The 25,796-nt window shown below is 51.5% G+C and overlaps 1 long non-coding RNA gene across 1 annotated transcript; it reads left to right on the top strand.

Annotated features, from left to right (window-relative positions):
• The first annotated feature begins 3,331 nt into the window (after positions 1-3,331).
• Positions 3,332-19,552, top strand: LOC116454822. The gene is made up of 2 exons (XR_004244207.1): positions 3,332-3,649; positions 8,985-19,552. It is a non-coding gene; the product is annotated as an uncharacterized LOC116454822 (long non-coding RNA).
• Positions 19,553-25,796: the final 6,244 nt, after the last annotated feature.

The following is a 25,796-nucleotide window of genomic DNA, read 5'->3' as shown; positions in this document are numbered from 1 at the left end:
AACTGCTGCACCCACTCACACAGTCCTGCTGGTCCTGCTCCACAGCTGGGAATTGTCACCTTCCCACTGCTGCATGACAGAGGCTGGGGCTGGGCAGGGCTTTTCCTACGTGCAAAGGGACCCACATATACAATTACATGGAATATTTTGGGTTCCATGTCCATTAACCCACAGGTAAGCGATCTGTGTGTAGGTGATGTACACACCCTGCTTACCAGAGGTAACAATCCTCCTCTTGTTGGCATTTCCCAGCATTTAGTGCTTTTTACTTTTATTATGCACAGATCTTCCACCAAGCTCAGTGAAAACACCTCATTGACTTCAACCCACACCTATTTACAGGAGCATATCGTGATCCTGGCATGGGTCAGAAGGATGTGAAAAACATTTTTGAAAGCAGCACCACACAGGCATCGAGGAGCCACCTTATCATTGCTGTCACCTCCACGGAGACACCTCAAGGATGCAGCAGGACCTGACCTGAGCCCTCCCACAGCTGACAGTGTGAAACAGTTCACTATGACAACACATCTCAGTGCTTGGGATGTTTGGGAATTCCAGCAAAAGTGAGAAACTCCACTTGCAGGAGGTTCAGGGCCGGAGGCCCTGGCTGTGCCGCACACCAGCGCTGCACCAGGAACAGGCGTTTTCTATCAATGCAAATTTTTTGCTTGCATTAGAAAATAAAATAATTTCCATTTATACATGTTTAATGCGAATTTCAAAAGCGTATAGTGCAGCTAATGCTTCCAGGCTGTGTGCAGGCATCTGGAGCTGGAGATGAGGGGGTCTGCTGCGCCGCTGGGTCCCAGCCCGCAGCTGGCCTCTCCTGTCCCCTCCTGGAGCGTGGCCTCCCAAGCTCATCGATTAAGATGTGAAAAGCACCTGGGTCCCTGAGCTCCCCCTGCCCAAATGGGTGGGTCAGCTGAGTTACGAGACCGAAACTCGCTCATTAACAAGCTGTTAAATAATTAATAAGTTTATATGTAATTGCTTCTGTGTACATAATCTCGCATTTTTCAGAAAACTATCATCGCTTTTCAGTTAGTTCCACTCGAGGAAACAAGGGCTCCTGCTTTCACTTGAGCAGATGAATATTTATGTTGTGATTGTTCTCTCTGGGGCTGAGGAAAACCAGATTATTGGGCTTCCCAGCATGGGGAAGGTGGCTGGTGGGCATGGCACGTGCTTGGCTGTCACTGGTGCCCATCGGTCCCTCCAGACCTCCCACCCCAGCTAATGGGTCTCTAAAGTGCCTGAAAATTTGGCCAGAGAAGCTGTTGATGCCCCACCCCTGGAAGTGTTCCAGGCCAGGGTGGATGGGGCTTGGAGCAACCTGCTCTGGTAGATTGTGCCATTACCACAAATGTACGGGACCTTTATGGGACCAGGAGTGCTCATCTGCTCCACCTTGGAGGAGCATCCTTTGGAAAAGCCCAGCTGCCCACTCCTGTCATCATGGATCCACATGCTGCTGAAATGAGCCACTGAAGGGGTTGTTGGAGTGTTTTAGGTGTGAAGAGTCAGCAAACAGGAAGGTTTCAGAAAAGCTTTGTTCCCTCGGGAAATGTGGAGGTGGCTGGCTTCCTCATGGGGTGCAGATCCATGCCCGTGGAACGATGTGACTTGACGCCGTGGCAGCTCAATGTCAAAGCCCAAGCTGAACAGAAAACCTTTTGATTTCAAAATATTCCTTCCTTGTTTTAATGCCACAAATTTGTGGCTTGCTGCTCCTCAGCTTCCACGCCGTGACAAGTCCTTCAGCAGTCTCAGCTTGCCGTGGAAACCAAATATTTTGACTTTGCTGTTTATTGCCGGTTTTTAAAGTGTGTTCTGAGTGAATAACAAATATGTTTTGTGAGGCAGCTGGTGCTTCTTCCTGTAACGTACAAGGTAAGGGAGAAACAAACATATTTGCTTTTGCTCTGTCTATTTATCCAACAATTGTAGCTGCTGTTTTAACGGCACAAAAATGTAATTACCGCACGTGTTCTCGCCAGCCCTAATTAGCAGCATGCTTAAGCATACGCTTAGAGACACTGCTGCTCCATGGCAGCATTCCCGTGGGATCGTCAAGGGCTGATGGGGCCGTGCCCTCATGGGTCACCTCGAAACCCTGGGATTTATTGTTATCCCGACCAGTGTGTGGCCGCAGGAATCCCCGACTCCGAGAGCTGCGTCTTCCCCAGAGACCTTCACACGTGGGAGAGCACCAAAGGGATCCCACACAACGGGCAGTAATGGAGCTTTACAAAGGGTCACGTCCCTCACTTGTCCTTAATCGAGGCTTTGCTAATCCAGGAGATTTTTTATCTTTTCTCCTTTTTTTCCCTTTGTATTGGTAGTAACAGTAGCTCAGTGAAAGCATCATTAACGTAATTAAGTGAGCAATTTGCTTATTAACAGATTGCAACCTTTTCAACAAACCTAGCTGGGTTTTCCCTTTTTGAATGCCAGCTCCTCATGCTCAGGAAGGAAGGACTCCTGTGAGGAGGGGGTTGAGCTCTCTACCCCAACCTCTGCTCTGCTCCATCAACAGTCCCCAAGGCTGAGCCCGCTGCCAGTCCTGGAGCTGCCACCCCCCTGGCTCCAGGCTGAGGCTCCAGGAACACTGGTGTCGAGCAGCGGGTAAGCTGCTCACCCACCTCACCCCTCCGGAACAAGAGCCACTGGGGCAGGTGAGGTAGGATGGGAACAGCTCTGACATCACTGGATAGGGAACTAAGAACTCCTGGGACAGTTTGCCACAATTTTTCACTGTGCATTCAGGAAAAACAGCTTGTGCCCAGGAGACCTGTCTCTGCTCCAGAATCCACCCCGCGTTGCCCTTTCCTGCTCTGAATGTAGACTAGTCTTTTATTTTTCCTTTCAGTTTTCTCAGCGTGTTCCAAAGTAGGTGTAAGAGAATTCAGGAGTGGTTTCTTTGCCCTGTGTGAAGCAGGCTGATGCTTATTCTGGAGCCTCTGCTCTCAACACCTCATCCCAACGGGAATCTGCCACCGCTCTCACCAGAGAAAAGCACTCGGTGCTTCCCTGGGGCGGTTTTCCCTTCCGCAGTGCTCAGTTGCCTGCATATCTTACACTGCGGTATTAAAAAACATGGATAATTATTACTGTTCACCAGCATAATAGTTTCAAGGATCAGCATCCTTACTTTTCTCAAGGAACACATCCCCAGGCGGTCGCCTTTGCATATGAGCGCACAAAAAAAGTTCAAGTGAGAAAAAACCCGTATCAGCAAAGCACATTTATAGAGATGAATTATTTGGAAAATTTCTGAGCATCCCAACTCTTCGCAGCAGATTTGAATTACAGAATTATAAGCAACAAGTTCATTTTGACCCTCTGGGCTCAAAAGTTATAATTAGCGCAGGCACCATAAAACTGGCTTTTAATTAAATCAGCCTCGGAACGGAGGGAGTTCTGCAAGGTCCCTCCCTCGCTTACATAAGGCAGCCGGCCTGAGCGGCCGCCGCGGGGATGCTGTGGCACTCCGAGCCCGGGAAGCCTTCTGCAGGATTTTCCAGAGAGGAAAAAAGAGAAATGGGAAATGGGGGAAGTGGTGAGCCCACGGCCAGCCCCAGATCTCACGCAGTCGTGGGCCAAGGAGCGATCGCCGCCGCAAGAGCTGGAAGGATGATTTGTGTGGGTGAGTTGAGCTGCGTTTCTGGGTCCGCGGTGCCCTGGGTTATGGGGACAGCAGTTCGGGGGCAGCCCCAACACCCACAGCTTGTGGGGTGGTGCAGCTGCAGGGCGTCGGCGCCGTCCCGGTGGGACCCAATCCCAACTCATGCTGGGAAGGGCCAGCTCAGAGGCCACTGCTTGTACTTTGAAGCCTCCAGAACAGTCCGTCAATATGTCCTGCTACCGGTTGCCGGTATGATAATGGGCTGAGTGTATTCCCAAAAAGCATATGCCGCGGTGCTGAGCGTGGCGATGCCAGTCTCACAGTTGTCTCTTTCTTCGCACTTTCAAAAGGCTGTAGGAAACGATGGCATATGGCACCCCAGCGTATGGTGGTTTAATCAACACAGGTAAGGCCAGGGAAAATAGGGCCCAGTGGCATTTCCCAGGGAGGACACCTGTCCTGGTCCCACTGGGATGCCCCCACTGCCTCCTGTCCCCACAAGTCCAGGTCCGGCAGGCCTGTGTGCTGCCGGTGCCAGCCCAGAGAAGTTTCAGCCACACGCTGGCACTGGGTGATCAAATGAGGCAATTAACAGGCGCCTCCTCGTCAGCACCAAAGCCGAACTTCTCGTTCTGCAAATATATAATTAAAGCACACTCTCACAATTATAAGATTCTCTTCCACTTGAGCGAAGGCGGAGGGTTGGCAGGTGCTGGAGTCAATCCAATTGTTTCCACTTGCTCTCCTTTCCTCCAACGCGTGGCACAGCCTGGGCATGGGGGTGAGGGAGGGCGGGTGGTGCGGCTGAGGGCAGAGCTGAAATGCCTCAGCAGAGGCTGCACCAGTGCCCAGAGTGGGTGCTGACTGGGGCTCTGGATGTGGGAGTGCTGAAGGCAGCACTGTGGCTGACAGAGCCTCAGGAAGGATGAAACCCTCTGGTGCTGCCTCAGGATGACTAAAGTCATGAGCAGTTTCAGGAGTCAGTGCTGGGAGTGGAGTCTGTGCTGGATCAGGAGGGACAGGGAAGGCTGTCAGCACAAATACCTTGTGTAGCTGGGAAAGAAAATGCTGCTATTTTCCCTTAATATCCAAAATTATCTGCAAATGCCACTGCTGTCATGTTCTATAAACGCTGGCTGTTCCCAAAGCCTCCTGCTCAACAGCCCTCCCCAAGCCCACTTTCCCCTTCAGACCAGGCACCGAATCACACTCTTTGCTTCCCAAGAGTGACAAACAGCAGGAACAAAACCATCGCAGGAACACCAACACCCAACTCATCCTGCCAGACCTGGAGACAGAAACCTGGAAAAGTTCCGGACACGGGGAAGACACAGAGCACCACAGACCATGGGAATGCATTCATCTCTAGGAAAGCACCCAGGGGATGATGGACATCCCTCAGTGCCTGCTTGGATGAAAGGAGAAAGAGCTTTTCATCCCTATGCTGAGCCAGAGAGAACTCGCTGAGGCTGGGCGGAAGTGGGAGGGCACTGGCACTGGAGCCAAACCTGGAGCAGTCACAGCAGCAGCCAGCCAAGTGTGGGTGGGAAGCATCACCTCCAGAGACCAAACCCACTGTCGTCCCCAAAAGAGTTTGAGGAAACAAGCAGAAGGGCACAGTGGGGCTCCCCCCATAAACCAGGTTTTCCCCGGCATGGTTTTGGGGGAAAATTGGAGTTAAGCCTCTGATCCACCTCTGCAGGCACAAACCCACCTCCATACCTGTGTGGGCTGCTCAAACTGTGATGCTGGAAAAGCCAATGGAGAAAATCTTAACCACGCCAACCTCCTTCCATGCCCTTGTCCCTTCTCCAGGGGAACAATCACTGCCAAGGATCTTTGCCAAAATTAGTTCCTTTAAGATCTGAGGGATCTTTCTGCTACTGCACCGAGCAGTGGGAGTGAGCCCTTAAATCCAGTTAGTCACAGTCGCTGGATTACATCGGACCTTGTCCTTCTGCCTTTAATAACATGATTGTTTGCTGCATAAGGAGCTTTATGTAACTGGGAATCAGGGGTGATCCGCAGAACTGCCCAGGCTGGAGCTGTCAACCCTCCCTTCTCTCTGGGCTTGTGTGAACCTCCTGCTGCCAGCCCATATCTGAGAAATAAATAACCTCCTTGCTCTGGCACTTAAAGGTCTGATGCCAGCTTGCTGCAGTGGTGCTCTTGGCACAGGATTTCAGTTTGATAACCACGGGTCAGTATCAGAGGTGATGCAGGGATGAAGTTACCCCTGGAAGCTGTTTCCCATCCCGCACTTCTCCCTTGAGGACACCCCTCAGGTGCAAGCGGAGATATTTAGGCTCCCTGCAGGTGCCAGGCAGGAGACCACCATGTCCAAAGCCACCGAGGCTGTTTGGGGACAGCAGTTACCAGCTCCTTCATCTATGAAGGGCAAGTACTTGGAGGCGAAGGCAACGGGCCTGCAGCCTGCACTGCCCGCAGCGCGCACAGTGGTCTCGCCCAGTACCATTAAATCTCTGTTTTACTGCAACAGAGCAACCTCTGCGCTCCTCCCGCGCTCTCTGCATCCCTTTTTCCTCTCCGTCTTTTTAAGTGGCTCTGCCAAACAGCGCCTGCACAGCCGAGGCCAAGCACTAGTGCTGGCAGATGGGCAGCATCGTTAACGTCTCTAGCAGTGAGCGGTGTCGTGTTTGGTGAAGAGCTGCTCTTTAAGGACGAGTTTGGAGATTTGACACAGCAGCACGAGTCTGACATTCCTTTACAATTTCCCAGTGATGGCCCCATGCCATCACTGCATCACTGCTGGGGGCTCAGCTGGGCTCCTGTGGCTGTCTCCCTCCCCCAGGCAGCTGGGACACGGCTCCTGGCACCTGCACCACTCCCCTCACTGGACCGGGCGAGCGGAAAGCTCTGGCTTGTGAGAGCCTTTTCATTTGAGCACGGGCAGCCTTAATCCTCACACAGAGTTAATTTGTTTATTGTATTTTGGTTTATCTATCAAGTGCTACAAAATGAATGTATAGCCTTGTTGCCATGCCACCACCCAGCCTAACTCCCAGGGCCAGCACGTCCGTCCGACAGCAGGGGAGTGTTATTCATGCAATTAGGGAAAGGAAGGCAGGTGAAGCTGCCAGAGCAGCTCCTGGCTGAAGGCAGCTTTCAGGGAAAGTATCAGAAAAGCACAGGACAAACACCGGCTCAACCTCATCCAGCTGCTGGAGGAACCGCTGTCCCCCCTGGCCCAGGTGACCAATCAGGGCAGGAGCTGCTGCCACCCGGCACAAAAACCTCACTGGTGGATCCAGCACTGAATTCTCTGGACAGTGATCACTGGCTTATCCTGTGGTCAAGACACAGCTCTGAGCTCCCCGGTGAGGTACCTGTGGGTGGCACACAGGAGCACTGGCTGGTCCTCAAAACCCGGCAGGGTGAGAGCTGGTGGCCCCAGAGGTGGTCACCGGTGCCAGCTCCTGACAGTCCAGCACACCCTTGGCAGCATCATGATGCCCTGAGTGAGACTTGCTGGAAAAATAAATATTCCAGAGACGCTCCAGGTCATGTATTTTTCATGAGTTTGTTCTGCTATTGGGAGCTGCACCCTTTAAGAAGATTGGATGCATCTGGAACAGAAGTCATTTTTATAGTGAATAATTTGCTTGAAAATCTGATTCTGAATATCTTGGTGCAGAAAACACAGCTTGGCTCCCTGGAATGATCCTGCAGGGACCCACCGAGGGTCAGGTGTGCCCCATGGCTCTGCCCAAGGAGGGCTGCTCTCCTGGCTGCAAACACCAGCAATTCCTGAAGGGAAGTCTCACTGAAGCAGAAGTTTCATGTAGATTCCAGGAGTTTTTGGGAAAAGGCGTGGACCCTTCCCAGCCTGGGGGCTGGCTTGGGTGACCCACTCAGTGCTGCCGGAGCTGGATCCATGCAGATTCACAGTGGGAACTTTGGGATCCCGGTGAAGCAGCCAGCACAGTATTTATTATTGTGCTGGGTTTCAGCTATGGATTTAGATATTGATGGAGTCTGCGCCTCCAAGCAAAGAGTGCTAATTAGCACCCGCAACAGAGAGCCAGCTTTTAATTAAACACAGCTTAGCGAGGGGGACCTGTTAGAGACACCATGCCACGTGTGAGAGTGATGCGTGCAGGAGGATTTCGGAGCAGGGCTGAGTCTGGCAGGGCACAAGGCACTGGGACGGGGGTCCCACAGTGGGACAGGGTGTGGGGTGGGCAGCTGCACTGCCAGGACCAAGCAGAGCCTCAGGGTTCCTGATGCCCACATTGCCTCCTCCACCAAGAACCATCCCATTCCTGTCACTGCAAATAACCAAACAAGCTGCACAGAGAAGAGAATAATATTAATATTAAAAAGGCATTTATAGTTTTAATCAAGCTTTGGGGGGGAAAAGACAGCTTAACACGGCACTTTACACAGTTGATAAAATGTTTGACATTTACTGGTGCCTGTAATGAATCTTGTCTCAATTTTCTCTTTTAAAATGCCACTCCAGATACTCTATCTATCTGTAGGGTTTAAAAAGCACTTATCCAACAAAGCGTTATCACGATGGAGAGTACGAAAGGGCGTCTCTGCAGAGCAGCACCAGCTCTAGGGTTTGCTGGCATGCAAGCAGGCCCTGCGTGGGGTGGGCAGAGGAGGGAGAATCAGAGTGGCTCCATGGCCCTGCTATAGCCAGCCCACCAAAACACCCCCATTTCCCCACTGGTCACAGCACAGAGCGTGAGGCTCGGCTGTGGACCAGTGCCGAGTGCCTGGGATACAGCAAACCTGAACGCTTTGGAGGCAGAGGTGGCTGGAAATTTGCTTTGTCCCAGAAGAACAGACCTTGGCTGCCAGTGCTGCCCATGGCAGGACAGCGCAGGGGTCTGGGTGTTATCAGGGAACCGCAGTTGTCCTGTGCAAACAGAGCTGCTGCTCCACAGGCGCTGATCTGAGCGTTCCTGCTCCTCCTCTGGAAGGACACTGCGGAGGGAAGTATCAGCAGTGAACACAGGCAGCCACCGGCCTGGACTTCCCTTTGAACAACCACTCCAATGTCCTTTGCTTCCCCCTTTTTTCTTTGCTTTTTTTCAGAGGAAAGAAATGAATTATTCTATGGAAGTTAGTGTCTGTCTCAGGAGCCTGGTATAGAAAATTAGGTTTTAATAGCTTTGAAATTGAAGCTCTTTGGGTCAATAGGACAGGATTCAGACAGTGAAATCACAGGCCCATAAAGGGAAAAAAAAGCAAATATTTTGTTAGTCATCAGAGAGTCACAGTCCAAAGATAGCAGGCAGGAGCTTAAAATACTGCTCTGCTCGTCAGCTCCCGAAGTGTTTAGTCATAAGCTCCTTTTTTCTGTTGTTGTCTCTCTATATATTAGCTTTGGGAATGCAGAATTTGGCTTTCTGTCCTTGGACGTGCCTGGGAATTCCTCAAGTCACCGCTGGAACTGGAAAGTTAACTCTGAGCTAAAAGCACTGTAAAGTCCGTAAGGTAAAGCCACTAACTCAGGCAGCACTTCAGATCACACAGGATGGAGAACTTCCAGACAAGTTCTGCCAACAGGCACTGGAATTATTTGACTCATTATTAAAGGGATGAATGGGTTATAATTATTCCTAATTTCCTATTCAGAGCTCATTACCACCCCTAAGAAGGCGAGGTGGGGAGCCCTTGAGATCCGGCAAGTTACTTTAAATATTCATACAGCTGAGAGAAATTTCTCATGGCCTGGAGCTGTGATGGGGAAATGGGTGAAATGGGCTGGGAGGCTCCCCAGCAGGCCATGGTCACTGCTCCCCAAAGGAGCCCACGCTGACAGCAGCACCAGCCCAGCATTCAGAGCTGAGACACTGTTAAGGGATCATCCACTGGCGAGCAGGAGATGGACACCTCAGTGTTTTATCCGGGTCACTCACTGCTTTGTGGCTATTCCAGGTTTTAGCTGCGGTGAAGTGAGGCAGTGGAAGGCCACGGGACAGGGACATGGCTCCTGGAGAGCTGCTCTCCTCTGACCGCGGGTGATGGCACACGAGGGGCTGGCGACGCGCACCCCGCATGTCTCCTACAGCGCACACGCCCCTAACACATGGAAATGCCACATTGCTTCAAGTATTGCACCCAACTTCTGTCCTCCAACCGGTGCCCGGTTTCCTTCCAAGGATAAAGCCGTGTGTTATTTTTGGCTGGCCACTCCAGCTCAGGGCACTCTCATTTTCCCCCGTGCACTCAGAGGACAGACGCTTCCCGTGATTGCCTCAGAGCAATGACAAAACAAGCACATTCCTAATGGCTGGCAGAGCGGGTATGAAATATATTAAATGTATTAACTTTGGCACTTGCTGGGTCTCGGGAGGAGCTCTTGGAGCTGCTCCTGTGCTTCGCCTCCGCTCCCCCGGCTCCTTTATGCTCTCCCCTTCTGCTTGGAAAATTCCCTGTCCCCAAACTGCGGCTGCCTGGAGGTCACTGACATTTGCCGGCAGCTCGTCTGTGCCCCACCGGGAGCGGCCCAGGCCTGCGAGGTGAGGCTGGCAGATGGCACTCAGCCATCCCGTGCCACAGAGCAGCTGAGCTGGGCCAGCAGTGCCTGGGCTGGGAGATGCTCATTGCTCCCAGGGGCTCTCATGACCCCAGAGCCAACTCACGAGCACAGCAGGGAGCATGGGAATGTGTCCAGGACAACACGGCCAACTGCTCTGTTGGCTCAGGAACACCCGGACTCATAATGCCCAGATGCTTAAAGCCTGGCTGAGACTCGCTGTGGGCTGTGCTGCCAGGAGCAAAGCTCTGCGAGGGGCAAGGCTCTGGGAGGAGTGAGGCGAGGGACAAGGCAAGTGGGAAGTCGCCTTCTTGTCCTCACACTGGGATGAACTGCCCTGCTGCCATGTGGGACAGACCACCCCAGGATGCCCGGCAGGGAAATACAAGGGGGCCCCTCTGCTCTGCCACCTGCCCAGGGTGGAACTGTGGCTGGCACTGGCCATGCAGCGTCCACCCACAGCAAACCCAGCCAGCTCCATGTGGGAAGTGCTCTCCAGGGCTCACTCCCCTGCCACACACAGCCTGGAATTTGATTATGTTTTCAATAAAAGACGTGCTGGAAGATAACCCCCCTGAGTGGCATCTGCCACGTGGGCTGCTGCTGCCAGGATGGGAAAATTGCCCTTTGTTCTTCGCAAATAAATCTGAGGGAAAGCCCGTTCTGAGCAGGCAGCATTCTCTGGGGGCTGCTGAGGACTTTGCAGGCGTTGCCATGAATAACAGTTTATCTACAGAGTTTCGTTCAAAATGAAGCCTCAGACACAGCCTAAAATTATGGGGATGCTGTGAAAATGGCTTTATAAACTATTACTTTTTCCTCTCTGAGCAGCAGCAAAGTACAGGCCAGACAAAAGCCAGCCGAGACTCTAACTGTCATAAATAAGTCAGCAGAGCTGATAAAAATAAAGGATGAAATATAATTCAGCCATTCAGTGACAGATCCCATCTTAGCTGTGATATAGGGTCTGTTGAGACTGTCATTGCTTCAGGAAATTAAAGAATGAGCCCATTAGTGAGGATATTTAAAGATGCTCATATTAAGATTATGACTTCCCAGACTCAGCCCGACCAGGGAACTCACTCGATTCCAAAGTCATTTTTCACAGTCCCTTTTCAGTGCTGCTCTGAAGGACCCAAAAGTGCCATGGGGGGGTCATGGCATGAGAGGAAAGTGGGGGCTGTGGGTGACAGCACCCAGCTCAGCTTGTCTGTTGCCATGGCAATGGGAATACCTGTCCAGAGCCTCAAGAGGCAGCACACAGGGGACACCTGGTCCTGGGAGAGGGATGGTAACCGTGTGCCATTCCTCGGCACTGCCACTCCTTGCACACACGTGTGAGCATCTCCACACTCCCTGGAGCTCCTCTTGGAGCCAGGAGTGATCGCTGCTGTTTGCTTCCACTCCTGCCTGGCAAAGCAAACACGGATCCTGGCAACAATGGAGCAAATCACATCAGAAGAGTGGGTGCCCCATGAGAAGGAGCCCCAGGGAAGAGGAAGAACAGGGATCACCCATGGCCTGGGAGTGGACTCGTGGGTGGCCATACCTGAGGGAATGTTGGGTAAAAGAAAAAAGCAATGGCAAAAAAAAGGTGAAGGTTCCAGTCCCGGGATGTTGGAAAACTGATGGATTATTGTAATTAGTTTTCAGAATTTTTAATTATAGAAGGGGTATAAATAATCACAAAGCACAGCTTCACTAATGAGAGTCCTTGTGCTCAGAAACACGGGGATGCATTTGTTAGGGAGACTTTGAAAGCTCTGCTGTTAATTAGGTGTCTCACAGCCAGCAGGGTTTCAGGAGAAGGAGAAACATGTATACATTTAAATCAGGCTCATTGTGAGAGGTACCCAACATCAATTATGGGATAGCAGGGTGCTAAAATGAACGAGCTTTGTAATTAGAGAGTGGATCTGAAAGGCAGAGAAGAGCCTTTGCTTCCCCTCAGGTGTCTGCCAAAGGTGTTTAACGTTGGTCAGGACACAGGCAGGAGGAGATGTGACCTGCCTTCCTCACGCTGGGGATCATCCCATGGCAGTGACCTGGCTTCCACGTGCCCTGGAGGACATCCCACGGTGGTGACCTGCCTTCCTCATGCTGGAGAGCATCCCACGATGATAACCATGTACTGCAGAACATCCCAAGGTGTCCTGTGGTGGGCTGGGATAGATCAGAGCTTCAACAGGATGTCACTGCTGGGGCCCATCCAGCCCCGTGCCACTGCTTTTATTGGAAGAGAAGCAGAAGGGGAGGGGGAAGGCTAGATTAGTTTAATTAAGCGTGTGGGAACAGATTGCATTTCCCCACCCACAAAACCAAACAGGGCACCTCGGGAGCTGCTGGCCCTGCTCTGGCCCGTACCCAAGACTGGAGGGAGGTCCAGCCTTCCTGTGATCCCCCAAGGGTGCACCAAGTAAAACAGCATCCAAAGAGAGCAAGTGAGGATGTTTTCTTCTTCCACTTCCTTTCTGGAGCCACCTGGTGTGTTTTCTCAGTGGCTATAAACAAGCAGAAAAGGAGATGACAAAGGCTGGGAGACGCTTTTTGAAGCTGTGTCTGTTTTCGGCTGCTCCAAGAGCAGCAGTGAACTCAGACCCCGAGGCCAATCTCCACTGTTCTTCCTTACATTTTCTCTTTTGGCTACAAATTTCAAGCTCTGCCACAGGAGTTTATGTAAGTAATTATGTTTAGTTGGTATTTGGCTAAATCTAATGAAGCAATGATAAACAGCTCAGCGTTTTCTTCCTGATGGCTAATGAATATTAATTTCTCTGTCAAAAAGGAACCTCTGCTCACTGCAAAAGATTAGATTCCCACGCTAACACTTGGGGAGGGGGTAGGAGTTCACCGGAAAAGATGGAGTTTTGGGAAAGCCTGCATCTGCTCCTGTATGGATGGGTTCAGGTGCCTTCCCAAGGAATGGCCATCAATCCCTATCTGACCCATCAGTTTGTTTTGGCAGAAACCTGTCCAAGGCTGAGCTGTGAGGATGTGTCAGGCACTGAGTGTCCCATGGCACAGGCAGCAGTGACTGCAGGAATCCTCCTGCAGCCAGGGAGTGCAGGAAAATGGCTCAAAAGTCTTCTACAGGTGATTTTCCTCACAGCGTGTGGCTCTCCCTTTCTGGAACTTGAAGGGTAGGTGTTAATCTGCCACTTGATGGTAATTTCTGGCAGTGTGGGAAATGTGGTGCTGCTGTCACCACGGGAACCCTGGTACTGGAGATGACTCTGCGCTCCAGCATCCTGTGGGATGCTCCTGCTGCTGGCCCCAGGCCAGCCTGGCACTCCCAAGGGCTTGGGGCGCTCACCCCAGCTCTCTGTGCTGCTCCGTGCTGCTCGGAGCGACAACTCAGTGCCAGCATCGCGTTAAACTGTTCTAACTTTAATCAGCTCGTGGGCTGCAGTGAAACGCAGCTCACACATGATGTGAGGGGAGCCGTGTGGCTCCTCCCGGGGAGGGGGCAGCGTGAAAATGAATCTGTCCAGGTGGGGAGGGGCAGCAAGACCCAGGTGGCCACTGCAGGCCCCCAGCAGGATCCCTGTGTGGTGATGTTTGCCAAGCCATCTCCTTCCAGCACGCTGCTGGCTGGCATCCCTCCTCCGAGGAGGGAATTGGATCATCTTCTTCCCAGCAGCTGCTCTCAACAGCCCAGTAGGATGTGTTGAGTTTCTTGACGTTGCACTGAGCATCAGCACCCTGTGCCTGAGGTGGTGCCAAGGACTGGGGAAGCATCCTGGGCACAGTGGGGTTCGGGTCTGTCTGTTTAGAGGGGCACAGAGAGACCAGGGCAGCTCCTCAGCACCTGTTGACATCTTGGCAAGGTACCAGGAAGCTTCTGCAGGAGCACACCCAAGCCAAGGCACTGGAAGGGACTGGAGAAGCAGCATCAGGGTTTACAGTAAAAACAGATGCTAAACTTTGATTTTTGGCAAAAGGAAGCCACTTCAGCATCTGCTTGAGGAGATGCCCAGGCTGGGGAATGTGGGAGCTCCCAGAGCCCAGCAGCTGCTTAATCAAGCTCATTTTTGCTGTTCATCCTTGTGCAGCTCAAAGACAACAGGAAAGGCACCAACGAGTGCACCCACCGAGCGGTTTAAGGCACTTCAACGTGCTGAACAGTTTGCCCACATTGTGGAACTTTGTTCCCTGCAGTTCAACTTCCCAGCGGTGCTGCCACCCACCGCGCTCTGCACTGCAAACCTGCTCGTCTCTCCAGAGCCATCCTGGGAAAGGGAAGTGAGTGGTGGCTGCTCTGCCACTGGTGGGTACAACTGAGTATTCCTTACAACGAGGGGGAGAGGAAAGGGTGCCCTGCGCAAATACCATCTGCTTTCAGATTCAAATAAAATTATAGCAAATCTGCAGCACTGGAGATAAAAATGGTAATGAGTTTTAATAGTTCCCTTTGATTTCTGCTATTGAAATCGACTCCGGGAGGCTGATATTGTATTGGGAGATGTTAGATCCCTGGCCACACATCAGGCAGCTGTGCAGCTTCCAGGAGTGAGGGAGAGGGAATGCTGCTGTCACCACTCTGGAGCATCGTGGCTGTGGCAGGAGTGGAGACCTGCGAGAGGCAGCCATTACAGCAGCCGTGCAATTAGTCCAGCTATCGATCGTTAATACACTTTTAATCAATAATCTGGGCAAAGCTGGGAGCTGGATTGATGTTGCAGGGGTGTGCAGTATCCATAAAATTGTCATCTGAACACCCAGGGAGGTGAGTTGCTTCTCCACTGCTGATTAGCTGGACGGGGCTGTAATTGGCCCGGGAAAGGCAGGAGGTGATGCCAGATTATTCATTCCCAAGTGCACATCCCTGCCTGACACACACACCCCCACCAGCACCAGCTCTGCGCCCCCTCCCCTCACTGTGGATCACCATTCCAGCTAATTGTGCACGTTCATGCACACTCATCAACGTCGAAATGCGGGATTGGCACCCGTTCCCTGAGACTGAGCTCATTACTGATGCTGCTGATCAATTAATGATCTCGCTGTCCCTCATGTGCGCAGCCACGAGCTCAGATGGAATGAGGGACACGGGAAGGAAGTGCCTCTGCATCCCTGCTGGTGTGAAGGGCCTTAACCCCAATTTCACCGAAGGAGGCATCACCTCACTCTGAAGTCAGATCACGTCACTGCCACGAGCCGTGGCTGCGCTGGCAAACTTCACTTCTGCCAAATGGATTTCTCTCCTGCCGTGGGGCCGTGGCTGCCGGGAGCTCAAGACTGGCGCCCTGGGCTCCGGATGAGCTCCGTGTGCTTGCAAGGAGCCATCTGGGTCAAATAGCAGGAGGAAAGCTCAAAACCTCTTTTTTTTTCCCTCTCTTAGAGCTCAAGGGCAAAATTTGAACATCAGAAGCAGGGACAAGTCTTCCTGGGCTGATTTGTGGACATCTTGTTGAGACACTCAGGATCAGATCTGAGAATATTTTAGTGATGCAGAGAGTGATTCAGAGTCATCCAGGTTATCCCCCTATCGCTGAGGATGCGATTGAAATGTTTTGTAGCTGAATATCACCTGGGAAGAGCCGAGCAGTCACACTGGCACACAGACTGTCATGTTTATATCCCAGGGTCTCCTCAGCTTCCCAGCAAGGCTGAGAGGAGCATCCATCACTTTCATACCGAGGCTGTGCTCTGCGGCAGGGCTCCCTCACTCAGTGCCACTCCTGGATCTGACCCAGCTGCTCTAGGAGGGTGGGCCACAGCCCTTTCCCTGGCTTCTCATCCAGCAGGTCCAGCCAGGACTGATGACATCCTCATGGGAAAGGCCAGGGCGATGCTGTGGCTCAGGAAAAGCTGATCCCTATGTTTTTTCTACCAGAAGTTTTAAGTGCAGGATGTTAACTTCTGGAGCCCGTGGATGCAGCTCAGCCTGGGGGCTGCGGCAGTGATCAGAGACCATGGGATGTTTAGGACGGCCAGGTCCCCCCAGCTCCCACCCCAGTGTCCCTCTGCCATGGCAGCACCCCCTCAGTGAGCGGCTGCAGGAGCAGCTGTCCAAAGGAATCTCCAAGCACCTTTCCAGCGGGTGCTGTTTGCTTCCCGGCTGCCGGCGTGCGCGGATGAAACGTTGCCTCATTTCTTCCCTCGGCGCTAGCCAGCTGCCCAAAGACAAACTGTCCTCCCTTGGGGGGTACATTAGAAATGCTTAAGCAAATTAGCCATAAATAGAAAATGTAACATATGGGGCTGTAGATAATGTTTCATTATAAATTATCATATTCTCCAGGGAGATACGCCTCTTCCCTTCACACCAAAGACTCTGGGTTTCTTCTTCTGTGTAGATTTTGAGTTTCTTCTTCTTCTTTCTTTTTTTTTTTTTTTTTTTTTGGTGAATGTTTCTGACAACAATTGGACTCAGTAGTTGATTTCCTGGGTGCGGAAATTGGGATATGTAGCTCACTTCTGCTGCAAATCCTCTAGGATTTAAAATTCCCTCATTAAAAAAAGGAAAGAAGTGAATACAGTCCTGATGAAAGGTGCCTGAGCGAAGGCCCTGAAGATTAAATGGGGCTGTTTATCCACCACAGAGTTGCACCAAGGACAACAAGGCTGCTTCCCTGGCTCTGTCCCAGCACTGCTTGCACAGCCAGACCACAGTCCCTGTTCTCAGCCGCGTGGAAATCAGGCACTTTCCAAAACAGGAACACCCACGAATTATTCCCTTCTCCTGCTTGGGCTGAACAGCTCAAGAGGAATCAGCCCAGTGCAGAGGCATCTCCCTGGGAGCCCATCCATCATCCCAACACCATTCAGCTATTGGGGATCCTGGTGGGCAGCACCAAGCTCCTCCCTCCTTGAGTAAATATGAGAAAACTGGTACTATTTATCCAGCTACAGAGTCCTTGAGGGAACAGATTCCCCAGACAGCCCAAAATTCATCTTTCACATCTTGAAAATCGACTGGTTTGGTGTTTTTTTTCTGTTTTACTTACAATCCCCTGGGTTTTTTCCCACAGTGATCCAGAAACAAGTTCCCAGTGGCCACACAGAATGTCCCATCTTGCTCTGTCTGAGTAGGCATTTTTCTTCTTGCTGAAACCTCCCTGAACTGACGTCCACTGGAGTCTCAATCCTCACACAGATGGCAGCGGAAAAGAGATTTTTTTTCCCCAAAATATTGTTGCGTATGCAAACACAGACTGGGCAGGCAGGAGCCAGAGCACAGGAAGTAGTTTTCTGCTCCAGAGCTATAGGTGCATATGGATGTTGGTCTCCAAAACCCAGAAACTGAACCCATTAGAAGCACTTCAAGTGAGATTATTGCAGACGCAGAGAGTTACCTGCTGTAATTGCAGAAATCTTGGTGCTTGCATCCTGGAGCTAATGGATGTCATCAAAGCACTGAATGAGTCCTGATTTTGGTAGTTACAGTCCCACCTGGCGCCTCCGCCTCTCCGTAATAACCACAAGCTTAAGGGAAAGGAAACGCAGAAAGGAACATCTGTTGCAATGCAAACATTTGGGAGGATGATGGCAGCTCCTGGCAGAGATGTTTCCCTGCGTGGTCACACGTGCAATGTGTCCACTCCTGGTTTGTCAGCGTCCTCCTCGCCTGCTGGTGGGATGCAGAGCACTGGAGCTCACGTACCAGTAGGATGCAGGGAGAGGAGCGGGCGTGCTGGTGGGATGTGGAGCTCTGAAGCATCCGTGCTGGTGGGATCCTGTCCTTCCTAGGACCAAACTGAACCTGGCAGGGTGGGATGTGGCTGTGCAAACAGCCAGTGGGACGCTTTCCCCGTTGTCCCATCCCTGGTATGCTGCTGCACGCTGTCAGAGAGGATTTGCAGTGGTTCCCAGTGGCACTGAGGGGTTTAGCAGACATCTCGTTATGCTGGGGACAGGTGATTTAACTGGGTCAGCAGGCTTTGCTCTGCAAAGGCTTAAACCTCTCCATTAGCTGCCTCTGCGAGTCTCCTGCAAACTTCAAACCAGGAGGAAAAATGCCTTCAAATTGATGTGGAATTTCATTCTTGATGGAACCCGGTGGAGATGCGCCCCTGTCTCGCTATTGCCAAAACGAGATGGGTGCTGAGGGAGGTCCTACCTTGCTCCCCACAGGATGCTCGCATGGCACTGGGGCTGGAGGGGACCCAGCAGTGCCCACCTCATCCCTCTGCCTCACCGTCATCGCTCCCAGCAGGAGATGGAGGTGCTGTCAGGAGACACAAACACCGGATTTTCCATCTCTGGGATCCCCCCTGTCCCTTGAGGCTTTCATGCTGTACGGACCCTCACAAGGACCTCGGAGTGCGGTGACAGTGGTGGGACCAGAGTCCCTGTTAAATCTCCTTCGAACATTCGAGCTGGGAGCAGTGGCTGTCATGGCCCACGAGGCTCGGAGAAACTTTGTGCCCAAGGAAATATTGACCTTTCCTGCAGAGCAGCAGAGCACAAGGATGAACTGAGCTGCGCCTTCAGCACCCGGCTGAGAGCTGAGCATCCCGCGGATCAGCCCCGCCAGTTAAAATAAACAACAACCCCAATGCATCCCTGCCAGGCCAGAGCTTCGGCTTATTGTTCCAGTCAAAATAGAATTATCGCCCTGAGGCCTCGGAGATCAAAAACGGGGGAAAAGAACAGCGAAAGCAGTGAGGGAATTGCTGGATCAGTGATTCTCTTGCCAGCGTTGGGAGCTGACGCTGGATTCCTGTAGACACAGGGTGGGAGTCGCAGCCTACTCGGGTGCTCGATCCCTTCTCTTGCTCCTTGCCAACCTCTGGCTTTTATAGCCTTCAACTTGGACTTTTTTTTAAAAACACAAATCCATTGGTCGCTTTCTTGCTGTGGCATGACGCACTTCATGCAACAAGATGGACAAAGGCAAGGGGGATCTTGAGCGTGGGGCAGCATGAGCCCTTGCCAGCAAATCCTCCACAGCCAAAAACATTGGAGTCCTAAACCTAGTTGGAACAGGAGAGGGAGGCAATGCTCTCTGGACATCTTGGTCTCCTCTGGATGCTGTGACAGGCTCTGGGGCTGGCAGTAATGCCCGGTTCACACAGAATTCCAACCAGGTGGGAAATTGAGGCAAAATCTGTCTAGAGTGCTCCGTGTGCTGGTGATGAATTATTCATCCCCTCCCAGCCAGCATTTCCATGCAAAAGGGCCACCTTAGTACTAAGGAGACAGGAGGAAGACGGCAGGGCCGTGGGTCCTGCAGGAACACCACGCACTTCCAGGAGCGGAGCGGGCGCGTCTCCCGCACGTCTGCGCAAAGCAAACATGGATTATGCCGTTTCTTCAGGCCTTTCATTTCACACGTCATTTTTTCTATCTAAGTATAGGTTTACACGAGAGGTAATTACCATCCTTTCACAGCTCTTAGTGCAGAGCAAAATGAGATGGAGTATTACATTCGTAATCTAATCGTAAATAAAAAGGGCCGTAATAACCCCCAATTAGCACATTAAAGTGTGTCGAGGACTTGTTTTACCACTCCTGTGTAAACAAGACCCCTGGGAACACCTCACATTGCTGAGGCAGAACTGGTGGGTCCCTCTTCTCCCTCACGGAGCCAAGTTATGCAACACCCTGAGCACCAGCTCTTAGTTGGAGTCAGATATGGAATTTTCATGAGGATAAATTAATTATGGGCAATTCTGTTCCCTCTGCTGACACATCTGGTGCCAGGCAGGGAGGAGAGGGCTGGAGTCTCCTCTTCCAAGCTGCTGGGACAGCATCGCTGGCTCCTGTTGGCAGGTTGTGGGGAAGGAAATGGAGATAAAACAAAGGGATGGTGTGAAGATGAAGGTCAAAAATGACCGGGAGCCCATTGCTGCTCTCAGAGTTTGGCACTGAACACAGCATCAGATGAGAAACATCTCCCAACACTCCAGGGTGGGCAACAGCTGAGGTGGGGGCTGGTGGGGTCACTCCCACACCTGAGTCGAACCCGGTGGAAGTGCATCAGCCATCCAACAGGAGATAGTATTTTCTTGTCGCCTTCTGTAAATCCATGGAAGGCAAACGGGCTCAGGCCTTTCCCAAAGCCGTGATTGCAATCCCCCGGGGAGACTCATTTTCAAATGATCTTGTTAGACATTGTTAGGAATTGATATATTTGCATAGCATGAATGTTAAAACTCAGAAAGAACTCAAATGCCAATTAGAACCACGGCGGTTTTTTTCCCCCCTCATTAATCAGTCATAAAAGAGCAGCTCCAGGTGTTTTACCCTGACTAAACGCCGGCAGAACTCTAGTGTTATTAATCTTGATGACCCAAGTGCCATCGCTGTACGCAGATTTCAGCAAAGTGATGGAAGACTGGAAACGACGCAAGACGTGAGACGGAAGCGCAGCCATGGATCGCTCCCAGGGCCTGGGGACCACCGCTGGGATAACAGTGCTGGGATAACCCCGCTGGGATAACACAGGCTTGGAGCGCAGCAGTCAGGGATGCTGCTGGGATAGCGGCGCTGGGATAACCTTACGCTCTGCATAGAATCACCAACAAAACCTGGAATTTTGTTTCAGAAAACAGTGAGGAAGTGATGAGTCAAGGAAGACTGGGCTGAGAAATGCTTGTGCCGGTATTCCAAGGCAAGGAATGCTGCACTCAGGTGAGGGAAATGCCATTGGGAAAGTAAAAGGCATCACGAATGGAACAAACATGCAGATGGGTTGGGTTATGGTGATGCCATGAAGATTTTTGCCTTTTCTTTTACACCCCTGTTATACCTTTTTACAACTTCTGTATTCCTAGTGCTTTTTGCCTCCATTCTTGGACTTGTTTGTCAAGCTAAGAGACTCAACATTTTAGAAACTTTGTAGCTAGGGATCAGTGTGCCCCAGAGCCCAAGGTCCCCTCCAGAACACATTCTGTAAACCAAGATAGAACCATCCAGGGGAAGGTTCCTTGGGGAGGGGGGCTCACTTGAGCCTCTCACTGGGGAATCTGTGATAGATCTGCTAATTAGTAACACCTATAATGTTATACCCGATCTTTGGGGATACTCAGGCAGGGTGCATCTCGATGCATATGACCTGGATGTGTGCACCTGAGGATCCTTAAACTAAATACCAAGGTAAAATCCCTTTTCCCCTTCTAACTGTGTATGACTCTTGATTTTAAGACCAGGAAAAGACATCAATGGCACCTGGCACAGCAGGTCTGCACTGAGTCACCCACTTGGCACCCGGGCACCCAGAGTTTGCTTGCTGGGGCCCCTGTTATGACATCACTTGTTTTCCTTGCTGGGCTCCGAATGGCACAGCCCAGCACGGAGTCGCTGGGGTTCCACGGCGGCTCAGCCTCGGTGGGCATTGGTTATGGAGAGAAGGACTTTGGAAATGAGCGGGGCATGAGGGCAGCCCCTGTGCCAGCAGGGACCGAGGCACATCCCAGCCTACAGGCAGTCAGAAGGACATCGCCAGGCTGTTCTGAGCCATCGCAGGAGGAATTCAATCAGCTTCACAGTGATTAATTACCCAGCCATAGCCTCAGGTGCAGCACTCCCCTGGGACAGAACGGGGCAGAGGCGCAGCCCTCGCCTGGCCTCCCACTCGGGAATAAAACCTGCATGGGATCAGCTGTAATTAGCAGCACCCAATTATATATCCCACTACAAATGATGATGAAAAAGCAAAAACCCCGAACTAAAAATATCTCCCCTGGGAGAAGTGTGGCCAGTGTTTAAGCTGATAAGACAGAGAGCGAGGAAGAAGATGAAGCAGCCAACTGTCCTTCCACTTAAAAGGTAGGGCTTCAGATATGCAGATTTTCAATAAGCTTTTGAAATTCTCTAATAAAAATACTGTTAAATATTAATTATATTGCTATTTATAAATCTATACATAATTAATAGGAAAAATTAATGGAGCAAGGATCGGTTAAGAACTGTCTTCTAAATATTTGAATAGTGAAACATAATTATGTTTTGATGTGAAAATGTCAGGAATACACTGAAGTGTTTTTCTATTATTGAAATGAGCGAAACTTGCTGGGAACTGCAGCCCTGGGAAGGGGCTGTTTCACCTTGTTCCACTTCACCAGCAGAGTTTTTGTGCACTTTGCTGCCTTGGGACGGTGAATGCCACTGCAAGTGAGAAGTTTGGACACAACAAATTGTGGTTCTCCCTGTTTCAGGCTACAAACACCACCGTGACCCAGCTGGAGACCCCCTGGGTGCTGGTGGGGAGCGGCACCTTCCTGACAGAGCGGGGACAAAGGCACAGCAGTGGCCAAGGACAGACCGCACGCGTTGTGGGAACCTCGCGGAGATATCCAAAATACTTGGCTGCTCTGCCTCCTTTTGGGGAGATTTCATGGGAAAGAGATGCCAGGCTGTTTCCTCTGGAATTTGTGACCTCTGCTGCATTTGAAGTGAGAATGGGGTGGAACGACCAAAGAGGGGCAGGAGAGATGGAGGGAATTGCTCAATGTGATCCCAGTCTTGGGAAGCTGCTGAAACTTGGAGCAGGGTTTCCTGGGCTCCCTGGAAGCATTTTTGGGACTTTTTGGGCAGATGCTGCACTCACCAGCCTGTGTTGCATCCCTGGGCAAGACGTGGGTGCAACCACCCGGGGCGTCTCCAGAGTCCACTCACAGTCCTGCTCTGTAGGTTTGGGAGGGCTCTGCACTAAAAGCAACACAAATCACACGTTTTTCTTTACAGGAGAACACAGTACAAGCTTTTGCACTTAGTCAAAAGGCTTTTTTACCTTAAAAGTGCGATTTGCTGCAAGGGAACAATGAATTCCAAATAAGTTTTATTTCCAAACAGTCTTTTATGCTGGCTTGCTTTGTCCTGAAAAACTCCTGCTTGGTTCTGCTCCCTGCTTTTGTGTTTGCTGATGAACAGGGTCCTTGAGACATGGCTGTGATGGAGGGCGAGCCCTTAGCCAGGCTCTCTGGCCCAGCCCTGGCTTGCAGCAGGGGAACCCCGGCCAAGGAGATGCATGCTTGGAACCTCCTGCTAGGGAAATGGCATCCGTGAAAACCAGATCCAGCTGAAGTGTGAGCATTCAGAACAAGTAACGCTGCCTCTGCCACGGCATTGGATCTGTCATGGTGCTGGAGTCTTCACCCTGTGCCTGCTCCCAGCCCCTGCCCCTCTGGCTGGTGATTTGGCTCCTTGGGGACTCCCGCACCAGCGCAGCAGCCGGAGCCTCCCTTGCCATGGCATGAGGGCAGAGCCCCTCCCGTGGCACCAGGAGCTCATCCATAAATGTTCCAGAGGTGTTACACAACCCGACAAACTCGGTGCTGTGAAGAACGCGGCATAAAACACAAGGAATTTAGTAGAGCATGTAAAAGATGCTACAAACCCATAAATTTTCCCCTAAGGCAATCCTTATGCAGATCTGGGCACAGGGCTGGGCCCTCTCTGCCATCACTCACCCTGACAAATGAAACTTTCCCAAACTTTTGCACATGAAGGAAAGGTTTGCAGTTTGGTTTCTCGGTTTGCTTGTTTTTAAATGCATAACATGAGCGATTATGTCTCAAGCCAAATGCTTCAAGGCCTTCTAACTTTCTGGAAGATTCATGGCACAGCTTCCCCACGTTTTTTGAAGAGGAAACTACATTTATTTATTGCACTTTAAGGGAGAGATAGTATCTCTCAGCCAATTCCCTAAAACAGCTCTGCTGTCCTAAGGCGCTTACCGAGTATTGCTCTGCTCAGCTAATATATTACTATATAAAAAGGGAACAAATGACCTTAAAATTCGGACATCTGTCTCTGATGGGTTTCTCTGTGGTTCTCAGAAAGAAGTAACAGAGACAGACCTCCCTCAGGCCTGTGCAGAAAGCAGGAGCTATTCTGGCTGTCCTGCTGCTCCTGCCAAAAATCTTTGGCTGGAGCAGTGCCTGAGCATCTCTGTGTCAGCGCAGGGACAGAAGCCCTCTGCGAGGACCTGGCCCAAAGGCAGCTTTTTCTTCACGACTTTGTGGACTGAGGACTTGCCCCATCCCTGAGCTCTGCCCCACATGAGGCTTGGGGACACGGTCACAGCAGCTGGTGGGAGGGGAGTGATGGCTCCCAGGTACCCCTGTGCTCACACCTGGGTTTGAACATGGTGAGCATCCCCAGGCCCCTGCAGGCACTTCCCTTTTGGTGGGGGATGCTGAGGGCACTGAACCAAGCTTCTGGTGCTTGAAGGTAGAGGAGATGAATGCCAAGGCAGCACAGGGGCTGTGTGGTGGCTGTGCCCGGCCACCACTCTGTGTCACAGCTGGTCCTTCCAGTCACGGGCTCAGCATCTGCCCAGTGCCATCCCCGTGGCAGGGCCCGAGGTGAGTGGGCACACGCTGTGCCACAGCCTGCAGCCCGAGCTGCTGGAGGCAGCAATAACCCCTCTGTCCTTCTGATCTCCCACCACTCTCCCTCCCAGAGTTGCAGGTGACCAAAAATGGGCAACAAACGAGCAGTCAGCATTTGTGCTCGAGATGTATTTTAAAAGGTTAAAGCAAAACAGATCAAAACATCCTTTATTCTACAGTCTTTTCCCCAAAGTAACACGTTAGCCCTAAGGTAAAAATCAATGTTCAAAGCCTGTACCAATTTTCAGAGAGACAAATGCTGTGTTTAACACTTTGCATCCTCGGTGTGTGTGAGGCGGTGCCAGTGGTTCCCAGCTAATATCTCTGCACTGGTGAGGTGGTGCTGCAGATTGAGGAGGGAAAGAGCTAAACCAGGCACTTGTGAGAGCTCCTTTCACAGCATTTCACACTGATGGCTTTAGAGGATGCCGACACTCTGGGTTTGTCAGCCACATCTCCCCAGGACAAACGCAGGAATTGGCCTTCCATGCCAAATCAAGACAGCACATCCCCGAGGATGTGCCAAGCACGTGCTGTCCAGCCCCCACATCCCACTGCAGGAGCCACACTGGGACCAGCACGGTGCTGGGGCACCGCTGAAACCGAGCACGTACCGGTTTTGATGACCTTCTGAAGTCTTTAAACTCAGCAAAACAGGCAGCACCTTGCTCAGACTTGTAAGGAAAAGATTGGGTTTGTCCACAGGAGCCTTTCCGTGTTTGTGAAAGGTCAGTGGGGAATGTGAAACTCGCCGTGGAACCACAGTGGTTTGTTCAATTTACGAGCATCATTTGTTTTAGTGCAAACAGAAACTTATTCAGGTCCCTGCTCTCACCAGAGGCCAGGGCTGGATCAGAGCAGCAATGTCAGCCCTGAGCCGGTGGGTTGCAATGCCCCGGCAGAAGATGAGAGATGCCAACAAGGCTTCTCATTAGCCCACAGCAGTTTAATTACTCATTGCATGGATGTCTCCTCAGAGAGAGGACAAGGGGCATGGATTCTTGCTGCTTCTTTCTAAGCAAATGCCAGGGGTCTAATTCCTAAATTTTCAGACATTTTCCTGATTAGAGGCTGCCTCAAGTGCCAGGGAAAAGCCAGCAATGGAGCAGAGGTTCAGGTGCCTCGTTGACCCTCGCTCTCCACAGCGATCCTGGCAGTGATCCCTGCTTTCCCATCCCTGTGGAGCTGCTGCTGCTCCTGCAGGCACGGATTCCTTCCACACAGATATGTGTGGCTGATCAAACATGCAGCAATAAAAAAATTCCCTCAGCCCACAAACACCTTCCCCATTCAGCTGGGCATTTTCTGAGCTAAAAGGGCTTTTTTCTCCCTTGATAGATCCCTAGAACGATAATTGAACGATTTGCTGTAA

The sequence above is a fragment of the Corvus moneduloides genome, chromosome 22 (assembly GCF_009650955.1).
Source record: "Corvus moneduloides isolate bCorMon1 chromosome 22, bCorMon1.pri, whole genome shotgun sequence".
In the NCBI taxonomy this organism is placed as follows: Eukaryota; Metazoa; Chordata; class Aves; order Passeriformes; family Corvidae; genus Corvus; species Corvus moneduloides.
This window is presented reverse-complemented; position numbering and strand designations above follow the sequence as displayed.